At 39.0% G+C, this 10,707-nt stretch overlaps 1 protein-coding gene across 1 annotated transcript in view; it reads left to right on the top strand.

Annotated features, from left to right (window-relative positions):
• The first annotated feature begins 3,247 nt into the window (after positions 1 to 3,247).
• Positions 3,248 to 10,707, top strand: part of AP1G1 (adaptor related protein complex 1 subunit gamma 1) — a 60,974-nt gene continuing 53,514 nt past the window's right edge. Inside the window, exon 1 of the mRNA XM_051974681.1 lies at positions 3,248 to 3,607. The gene's annotated coding sequence lies outside the window, so the exon portion shown is untranslated. The remainder of the gene's footprint in view (positions 3,608 to 10,707) is intronic.

The raw sequence follows: 10,707 nt of genomic DNA, 5'->3' as shown, positions 1-10,707 counted from the left end.
AATTTTTTTTTCAGTTTTTTTCTCTTTTCATTTTTTTGGTTATATTTCTGCTGATTCAACTTTCTGAAGAGTTACAATTTTAAAAAATCATGTCTTATGTTTACATAGGCCTTTTCCCCAATTTTCATAGCAATTTTTTCCTTTAGGTGTTATACAAATGTGATTTTTTAAAAAGTTGGATCCTTACAGCTAAATAAGGTAGACAGGGTTCTGTTTATAGAAGAGGAAACTCAGGTCCAAAAAAATTTAAACAATCAAAACTAATTAATAACATAACAAAAATTGGAAGATCGTCTTATAACTAGGCTAAAATTCTTCTGTTGTTTTTCTTGCTGTCAAGTTGAAATATAAAATGTATTAATAATAACATGTTAACATCATATCATGTGGATGATATAATAAAATGTAGCATATACATTATAAATAAAAATAAACAGAACTGTTAAAACAATCAGCCTTTATTCATTTGACAAAATCTCCCCAAGGGTTCTTTTGAAAAAGCAATCAAACAAACAACAAAATAATTAAAAACAAAAAAATCCCAGCAAAATAAAACAACATCCTTTGTTTCAGCAATTTAATTCAATAAGAATTTATTAAGTGCCTACCATATGCCAGGCTCAATGCTTAGGCTCAAAATGAATCATTATCTATCTTTATGGAACTCATATTTCTTCTGATCAATCAATCAATCAATATTTATTTTTGCCTACTATGTACCATGCACACTCTTCTAACTTCTGGGATTCAAAAAAAGGTTAAGATCCGTCTCACTTTGACTACAATGTGTGTAAATAACTATGCATAAATATACATGCAGGTTAAGCATATATAAAAATTAGATACAAAATAAAATCATTTTGTAAAATTATTTTTTGGGGAGGGACCTGGGATGGAATTGGGAAATCGCTTAGCATTTGGGCTGAACTTTGAAGGAAGCTGGGGTTTTGGTGAGGCAGAGGTGAGCAAGCAAGGACAGTGTTGGCAAAGGCCGGGTGCCCTGTGTGAGGGAGATGGCTTAGATGGTGTGGAAGCACGCCGGGTTGGAGTGCTGAAGGAAGGTCAAGCAGGAGAACAGGTAGAGGGAGTCTGAAAGTGAAGGGCTTTTTAAGTCAAGCAGTCAATAAAAATTATCTGCAAAGTGAATGGATAGTCATTTTTGGGTAGTGTGTATAGCCTGGCAGGGCACTGGACACTGCCATAATCTGGGAAAGCCTGGGGTAGGAGGTGGCAGCTGAGCTGGCCCTCAGGGAGGCCAGGGATTCTAGGAGGGGCCACATTCCAGACCTGGGCAAAGGGACATCCTAAGGCAGGAGACGGAATGTCATGTTTTGGGAGGGTGTGTACAAGAAACAACTTACAAAGGAAGGCTGGAGCCAATCCTGGAAGGGCTTTAAAGACAAATAAAGGAGGAGAAGGCATTTTATCTGTACTAGGGGCAAGAGGTGGTGCTTAAATTCCTGGAGGAGGGGAATGCTTTTGGGAATTTCTACTTGGCCTGGATATAGAGGATGATTGGGGAGGAAGAGAATAGGGGAGGGGAGAAGGAAGGGAAGGCAAGGGGAAAAAAGGGAACGAGGAAGGGGAAGAGACATTAGTGAGCAGGTTATAGGATTTGTCCAGGGGAGAGCTAAAGAGGAGTAGATCCACGTTCCTGGCTGGAAGAATGAGGATGGGTGTAAAAGATTTTGTGGAGGTAAAATTTGGCAAATAATTGCCTATGGGAAAATGGTGGGAGGGAGGGAGGATTGCAGATAATTCTCAGGGTGGGAACCAGGTTGGTGAATTTTTCTGTGAGAAAATCGTTCATTAAGAGTTTACTATGGGCCAAGAACTTGGAGGTACAAAGAAAGGCAAAAATATGGTCTGGGCACTCAAGCCATTCCCAGCTTAATGGATGAGGCAACAGCCAGATAATACAGTGTAAATAGAAGAGAATTTCTGAGGGAAGAGACTGGTGTGGCCTAAGAGAGCCGAGGAAACACCTCAGCAGCAGCTAAGATTTGAGCTGAATCTTGATAAGGAAGCCCAGGAACCAGGCCGAAAAAAGTTAGGTAGAGAGGGGCCTTTTAGGGAAGAGTAGGGCTTAATGATTGTTTTTAAATGTAAATTCAGGCTTCTTTGCAAAACTTGGGGGAACCTTCAGTGGAATGGAAACGACCTCGTTATTTTTTGCGGGGTTTGCTTTAGGTGAGCTCTACCTATCGGCTTTCATTCTTCCAAATCCGCCGATCAAAGGACAAAGTTAGAAAGCAGGCTGGGAGATTCCTCATGCAGTTGGTAGTAGTTGTAATAATAATAACTAGCCATTTATTTAGCGCTTTGCAAGTATTTCATTTCTTAAATTCATTTCACTTGAACAAACATTTATTGAGCTCCTTTTTACGGCCAAGCACAGAGGAAGAAATACGTAGACTACAAAACTTTTGTGAGGTGTGTGGAAATTTCTGAATTCAGTCCACTTAATTTAACAAATGTTCATTTGTCTCAGAAGAAAAAAAATCTTGCCTTGTTTTTCAACCTGGTCTTTCTCATCCCTCCCCTAGTGCGCCGGTGGCTTGATGAGCTCTAGTTTATCATCTATTGTTTGTGCCTCGGTGGGGGGTTTGTGGTCTCCGCCGTGAGCTCCTCGGAGGCAGTGCCTGGCACACAGTAGGCGCTTAGGAAATGCTGGTTAACTGGGTAACTGACACTATCGTCAGCACGTGATGGAGAAACTTACTCAGGTTCACTTTCTGCTGTCCTTCCCCACTAGCCGGGGAGGTCGCCTTCCTTCTCCTCCTTCCTCCTGAGGGAGTTGAGACCCCTTGACCCTTTCTACATTTAAATAGCAAACACTGACCAGCCTGTGTAATCATTTATGGGGCCGGTCAACGTTTGTTTCTTAGGCTGGAGACTTTGGCTTGGCTAGCATGACGGAAAACCATTCAGTTCCAGACCTAAAGTTCAGCAGAACACTCCTTAAGGTCAAACTGAAAGGAAAAACTCAACTCCTAACCTGGGGCCGATCACGTGTCCCTAGGAGTCTCCTTTCCTCCTTCTCCCGGCTCCCAGGTTTGAGCAGCTTTTCCCTTCCCCCTCTCAACCTAACCTCCTGATCTCTCCCTCGTCCTCCCAGACGAAACTCCGCCCCTCCCTCATCGCCACGCCTCCACTCCCCACCCCCCGGAACGAATATCCGTGGGCTCGGGGCCTGACCGGACGGTTCTCGGCGGGGCTCACCGCAGCGGTGACTCGGCAGCGGCGTCTCTCGTCATCAGTGACAGCCCCGAGTCGTGCTTCGTTTTGCGCCTCCTGTCCAGATGCTGTCACTTCCACCGTGGCAAATAGTCCTGGGAGGGAGTGGGGTTCCGGAGCGCTAACGGAGCGGCGGGGGCGCCGAAGGCTGCTTGCCGGGGCCCTGGGCAAAGGTGCGGAGGACGTTGGGGCCCTCCCGGCCGCGGTGGGAGCGGGTGAAGCTGATTAAAGCCCTGCTGCCCGGCACGGATCCCTCCGCCGCCTGTCGCGGTGCTGAGGCCGAGGGAGCCGCCATTTTGGATGTTCGGTTCCTGCTGCCACTGCTGCCGCCGCCCCCGGAGCTGCCGGTTTGACTCGAGGTTTCGGGCCGGTGAGTGTCCTTCGCGGCACCCGGAGCCGCTGCCTCCCGCTCTCCGCGATGGCCGGGAGCGCACGGTCGGAAGCCCCCTGTCAGACCAGAGGGCTGAGCCCGGAGGCCGGGCCGTAGGGGGGTGGGGAGAAGGAGGAGCAGGCCGGAGCCCGGAGGGGCAGCCCGGCTGCGGCTCCTTGGGGCCGCCCGAGGCCTGGGCCCACCTGGGCTCTGGAGGCCTTGAGCGCCGCGCCCACCTTGGTCGCGCGTGGAGTGCGGGACTCCGGCCCGCTGACTCTTCCGGGCGGACCCGGTCTCTGGAGGGATCCTCCCCGGGAACTGGGGCTTTCGCGGCGTTCCCGGGCCCCACCTCCGCGTGGCTGCTGGCAGCCCCAGCTCCCCTTAGTCCTTCAGACCCCGACAACACTCTCCGAAATTGACCGCTGCCCCCGAGAATAGGCGCCCGACCAGCGAACGCTGCCTGGCGGGACCCTCCCACCTTTCTGAAACTTGACAACCACACATTCCCCCCTGCTGTGCACACACCCACCCACTCCTTGGCGCGTCCCTCCTCGGAGGTTCCACTTGCTTCCTACCTTCTTCATTTTCTGATTCTGAAACTTAGAGCCGGATGCTGCCCTCTCTTTTCCCTGCGCCCGGCTTCCCCAGACTCCCGGGCCTCGGGCTCCGGCCTTACTGCTCCCAGAAAGAGGCTCGTGGCTTCTCCAGCACCGCTGGATGTGACTTTTCTTTTCTTGCCCCTCGTCGTGCTACGGCTTGTCCAGGTGTGCGACTGTTGCCTTCAGCAGGAGCTGGAGAAGGCGAGTCCAGCACCGGCTCTCCCGGGCACCACCGGCGATGGGGGGTGGGGGGGAGGTGTCCTTGAGGAAGGTTCATCTCGAAGAGGTGGAAAGTTAGGTTCTTGGTTCACACCAGGGGAGAACTCACTGGGGATCTTGACATATTATCAATTTGGGGGCTGCAATAGTGCCTATTGCTAGTAATTTTCCCCAACTTTGGAATAGTTAAGTTCTGTTATCCCCTCCCCCCTTTTTAAAAAAGCATTCATTGACTTGACTTGAGAAATCTTAGTCTTTTGGGACACCCCATTGACGAAGCATAGTGCCCTAATACATTCTTAACAGTATTCGAAAAGGCAGATGAAAAGTATTTCACAGTTAATTTGTTAGTTATTCTTCATGTCATTTCAAGTTAGTTAAGTGGGACTGAATCATTCCTGTGTCATTGCTGTAGAAACCCAGGCAAAGAAGTGGAATAACTTGCTTGAGTTCACAGAAAAGTCATAGTGATAAGAGGTAAAATTTGACTTCAATCTGAAGCGGGATGTATAATACTTTTTTGTTCTATGCGTTACTGATTTGCTTTTTTCACAAGATGTTAATCATGTAGTTTTATAAAATCTTGTGTGTGAGCTGTATGTATTCTCGAGTGGAGACTTTTCCAGTATAAATACTCAACTGTTTCCATGTATCTTATTTTTTGTCATATGACCGACTCACTTTGAGGAACATTTTGGAAATGTTTACAATTTATATGAATTTTAGTCCTTTTATGTTTACTTTTGAACTAAGGAATTTAGTTTAGAGGAAATTGGTGCTATTTAAAATTTGTAAGAAATAAAGTAATCTTGTAAGTGTTCAAGTTCACAAAGATTTCAAACAAGTATAGTTTAATGTTATGTACTAGGGCTATTTATTCACTCTAGTTACTACCCCACATTTCTGTCGCACTTTAATGTTTACTTTGTTCATAACCCCATGTTGTAAGTGGTATATCTATTTATAAAAGAGACGAAGATAAATTAAGTGATTTAAAACTACTATTAATGCTGGGAAACACTGAACAAGTAATCAGTATGCAGATATTTATTATTAGCACGTTAGTTTCTTGAATTATATCTTTCTAATAGTTGCATTAGAAGTGTGTGTGTGTGTGTGTGTGTGTACATATACACATACATTAACTTAGGGCATATAATGGTTTAATTTAGTGGAGTGTTTTTTTTTTTTTTTCTCACTTTGAGTGGAACCAAGGGCTTTTGCTTTATGAATTTTCAAGTAATGTATTTTGTGTTATAACACCATCAATCTAATAAATATAAATATTCCCATAACACTTATAAGATATAATTTTGAGGAATATTGTTTGGGAAAAAAACAAAACTATCAAGGTATTGTGAAAACTTATGTCCTGCCCCTTTGGACTACTTCTCTCTGAATGGAAACTTAGTAGCATGATTTGGATTATATCATTATATGTTTATTTTATCTTAATACTACTAAGGTATTTGATTTTTAAAAAAAGATGCTCAAACTATTTCATTGTACACAAAGATTTTAATTTTTGTGGAATTTGTGTAATGTTAGTTGGTATCAAATTTAAAACTGACTTGTATTCCAACATTTTAAAACTTCAGCAAATTTACATCTATAATCTGTCTGCAAAGACAATTTGTTTAGTTCTAGATTCTCAAGATGATTTAATTTTTGTGTTATGGGTGTAGATTCCAGTTTTTTTCTTGCTTTTAACTTCTTTCACTTTGTTACTTTCAGCTTTTTATAATAGCATTTATAAGCAGTTTAAATTGGGGGCAATTTATATTTCTATCTTTTAGCTTGTAGGTTTAAAAAAAAAATCATTCCATTATGAAATTGTCTACATTAGCATCCCCTTCATTATTTTGATTAGAAAAACTTGTCTGAATAGTAAAAAGAAAATTAAAAGGCCAGATAAGTGTCATCTGCATTATGAAGACAAATAAAAATTTCCTTTTCTCTGAAGGAGTGTTGAACTGTTGAACAGTTAACTTTGGCATGAATCTGTGCCTCTATAAGAAGTCATAAAGTTAAAAAATAGAAAAACACCTCCGACTCACTGGCTAAACATGTTCAATCATCAACTAAGACTTTAGTATAAAAGGATATATTACGAAAGGATAATAAGTAGTGTACTTTATCTGGGGATTTGGAAATTTGACTAAAAAATTAACTCTTTAAGTCTCAGTTAAATAGTTAAGTCATATTTTGCTTAATGACTCAAGAGGAAGTATATCTACAACCTTTGATACTTTATGAATAAAGACTAGCTTTTTTTTTTTTCCAATTCTGTAACAATACAGTAGTCACAGTGTAACCTGATCACTTTGCCTTGGACCATTGCTTGTAGTTGGTATTTGTTTTGCCTGTGGAGTATTTCTTGCCTTTCAAATTGTTATATTTTGAGGTTAGTGTTGTGGATCCTTGGAAATAATAAAATATGAAAGTTATAGGAATTTATGAAGCTGAATTTCCAATTTTTTTAAGAAAAAAAAGATGCTTTGAGTTTTAAAAGACTTTATAGTCTTATCAAATATTTGGCATTCAAAGCTGAATATTTCAAACCAAATAAAGTACATAAAACCCAACATTAGCAAAAGAGTTGTCTTCATTTTAGTTTTGGGGTGAGGTCTAGCTTCTGGGTTGTGCATGTTCGCTTTATGTACTTGAGCACACCACACACCACACCTTGCCAGAGGTTCCCACTACTCATTTATTCATCTGTTCCTTATTTATCAACTCTCTCTAGTGGAAAATAGTTTCAATTTCATCTTGATACTAAGTAAAGTTAATTTTTTTATTACTATTTCTTAGTGCTCTGCCCAGAGTACAGTTTCCTTCTCTTTTAAACTGCTTTTTATGAATTATATTGATGTGAAAAGTATAGTAATGAATGAGCTGAGGTTTTAAAAAGAAATCTTTAAGAATGACACATCTTACCTATATATGTATATGACTGAAACTTTATAATTATTAACTACTTATTTTTTGGTTGGATTTTTTTTTTTTTATGTGAGGACTTCATTGTTTTAATCTATAAATATTTTTAGATGTATTATCTTTTTTTTTTTTTTTTGAACTAGCATTTATATATCACTTTAAGGTTTCAACAGTACTTTACAAATATTGTTTCATTTGATCCTCACTACAACTCTTAAGAGTTGTTATTATTGTTATTATTTTCCCTGTTTTACAGGTGTAGAAAACAAGGCTAAATTTGCTTTTAAATTAAGTGACTTGCCCAAAATCATACTAATAAGTATCTGAGGCAAAATTTGAATTACTTTTTCTTACTCCAGGTTCAGTTTTATTATATTTTCTCTGACTTCAAGAAGCATAAATTATCATGGCCACTGTTTCCTTTTGTTAACTTCCTATGATGCTTACAGCATATTTAATAATAACACTAGTAGGTCTTGATTAGTGCAAAAAATAAGTTCCCATTTTACATAATTATAACTTCAAATAATTTTATACCTTATCTAAAAGAATGGAAAAGGAATCTTGCAAACATTTTTTATGACCTCAGAAAACCCTGATTTATCTGATTTTAATGATAATTCTTTGCTTTAAGTTGCAGATTACCTTCACCCCACATATGAATCCAATTTCTCCTTCCATCTTTTCGTGCTTCATAACTTCAGAAACTTTAATCTTGTCTTTTGGAAAACAAAGTTTTCCTATATATATATATATATATATATATATATATATTACTGATAGTAAGTAAGGGAAAAGAAATTCAGATTAAAAATCTTTTTTTATTTTTCATAAAATGGGGGAAAATTTGTTTAATTACAAGAGACAGAAGTTTAAAAATATATGTCATGTAATAGATAACTTGTAGATCTTTAGTAATTTAAAGCTTCCACCCTTCCCTCCCCCCAGAATTATGCTGTTAGAACCCTGTTGTTGGCAGGTAAGGTTCTAACTGAATTATAGGGAAGAGACATAGTCCCATTTTGCTCCTAGTTACCTATTAGTAGATAATAGAGTTGGTCTTATAGAAAAAATGTCCTTAGTTTCAGAAATTGTATCCTAGAACGCATTTTCCTGTTTTTGAATGTTTTTAGGATATCATGTCAGGAATTTACATTTTGCAGATTTCTTTATGTTCATTAATATCATTCCAGAACTATTCACAAGACTTAACTGACAGCTAGTTATTTATTTAACACTGTTCAACTCTCTCCTGTGCACAGGGAATTATTGTAAGCATTGTAAGTGTAATTAAAAATTAAAAAAAAAAAACTAAAAACGTGTTAGTGATGAGGATCACAATGATTCTCTTTATACTTAGATAGTGATGGGAGGTATATTATATAAGTATTAATGAGCTGGTTGAGAGAATGACTTGCTCAGGGACATTTCTAGCACATGTCAAAGCCTATTTAGTGTTCTTTAATGCATTTGTCTTCTAAATCTTTCTTTGCTTGTATGTTAAATCAGTGGTGTCAAACTCAAATAAAAAGATTCCTGCCAGCAGCTTATTGACTTAAAAAACCACAAATTCACATTAACTATGTTGCATTGTATTTCTACTTATTTTGCTAAACATTTCCAAATTACATTTAAATTAGATTCCAGTAGCATTCTGGAGTTTTGCAGGTCTGACACAGGCATTCAGTTTGACATCTTTATTTTAAATTATATTTTTCAGGATACCAGAAATTAAATCATTAACTCCCTCCCATTCCCTCCCAAATAAAAGGAGCCATCTATGTGAATGCAGAATTACCTTTCTTATACTAAAATACTACTTATATGGCAGTGGGAGAATTAGTAAGGGCTTTGGAGGTGATCTAGTCTACCAACTTTTTTCCTTTTCCTTTTCTAATAAATTTAAGTTAAGAGTTAGGAACTACCCAGAGACTGCCCCTTTATTTAAGGTGCTTAAACCTCTTTGGTAATCCTTTTATATCACATTGATCTGAATTAGATTTAGGAAGTTTCTTAATTAACTCCTAGTATCTAAGTTTATCTTTTAATTCAGTGTCCTCAGTTGATCTGGATCAATAGTCTTTCTTTGTTTCTAAGTAAATGTTAGGTGACTGACTTTAGGTTCCTCAAAGATAGTAAGTTTCTATTCTCTTTACCCTGCATCCCTCACAAATAATTAAAAATCAGATTTTTTAAAAAATAGATTCCTATCACATATTTTGTAAAACTTCACAAGTGGTTTCTTAATTGTAGGTGGGGATAAGGGAGAGAATTTAGAACTCAAAAAAAAAAAAAAATCCCCAAAACAAATTTCTGTTATCTGTTTGATAACTTCTTCCTTGCCTTAGGACTGGATTCCTAAAATGGGAGGAGATAGACTTATATATTAAAAACAATAAAATATGGCCAATTAATTAAAAGAAAACAATTAACCAGACTACAACATTGAATAATCTGATTTCTAATTGAAGGAAAGTTTAGGAACTTTCCAAGTAAAGAGGGGGAGAGCAAACAGGTGCAGTTCCCTGAAATCAGAAAGAAGTGTCTCACTCTCCCTAAATGGCCGATTACAATCAAAGGAACATTGAAACAATAATTGAATGATTAGTATGAAGCCAGTTTTTAGGTAAGGTATATACCTTATTTATATTACAGTTATTTAAAAGTGTCTTGTATCAGATGACCAAGTTTCTGGTCCACGTAAGCCAAATCCTTAGGGGTTTCTAAGCAGCAAGTAGACATCTTCCAGCTTTCTAGACACATGGGGCTAAGTTCACACAATGCAGCTAGGTTTTCTGTAAATTCCCACAATTGAATAAAGTTTTCCCACAGGACAAAATTTGGACCAGACATAATTGAACTAGCTCTAGAACCGAATTACAAAATGGAGTCATTGTGGTTCACTCAGTTTCCACAATTTGCTCCAATGGAAGGGACACATCTGGTGTAACTCATTCAATTCACAGGTGAAGACACTGAAGGCTGCAAGGGCCAGGGATTTGGTTTGGTCACATAGAGGTTTGTAAGTGAGGGTGTCTGAGTTTGAACAAAGCCAGAGTTCTTTCAATGTAAATATTATGCTGTCACCTCAAATTGATATACTTGATTAGAATGAATTTTTTCCCTATTGCTGCCCTGGTAGTCCACATATTTCTAACTAGACTACTGCCCTAATCTCCCAACAGATTCTTCCACTCTTTTCTCTTCCTCAATTTAAATCCTGAGTTTGAATTCATACACACATAGTTATGTCACTTATTAGCTCAAACTCTTCATTAATGACTTATTGCTTAGTACAGTCATTCTTTTAACCTGGAATCTGTGAACTTTTTTTTTTTTTTAATA

This window comes from Antechinus flavipes, chromosome 2 (genome assembly GCF_016432865.1).
Source record: "Antechinus flavipes isolate AdamAnt ecotype Samford, QLD, Australia chromosome 2, AdamAnt_v2, whole genome shotgun sequence".
NCBI lineage: Eukaryota > Metazoa > Chordata > Mammalia > Dasyuromorphia > Dasyuridae > Antechinus > Antechinus flavipes.
The sequence above is the reverse complement of the archived record's forward strand: the minus strand, read 5'-3'. Positions and strand labels throughout refer to the sequence as shown.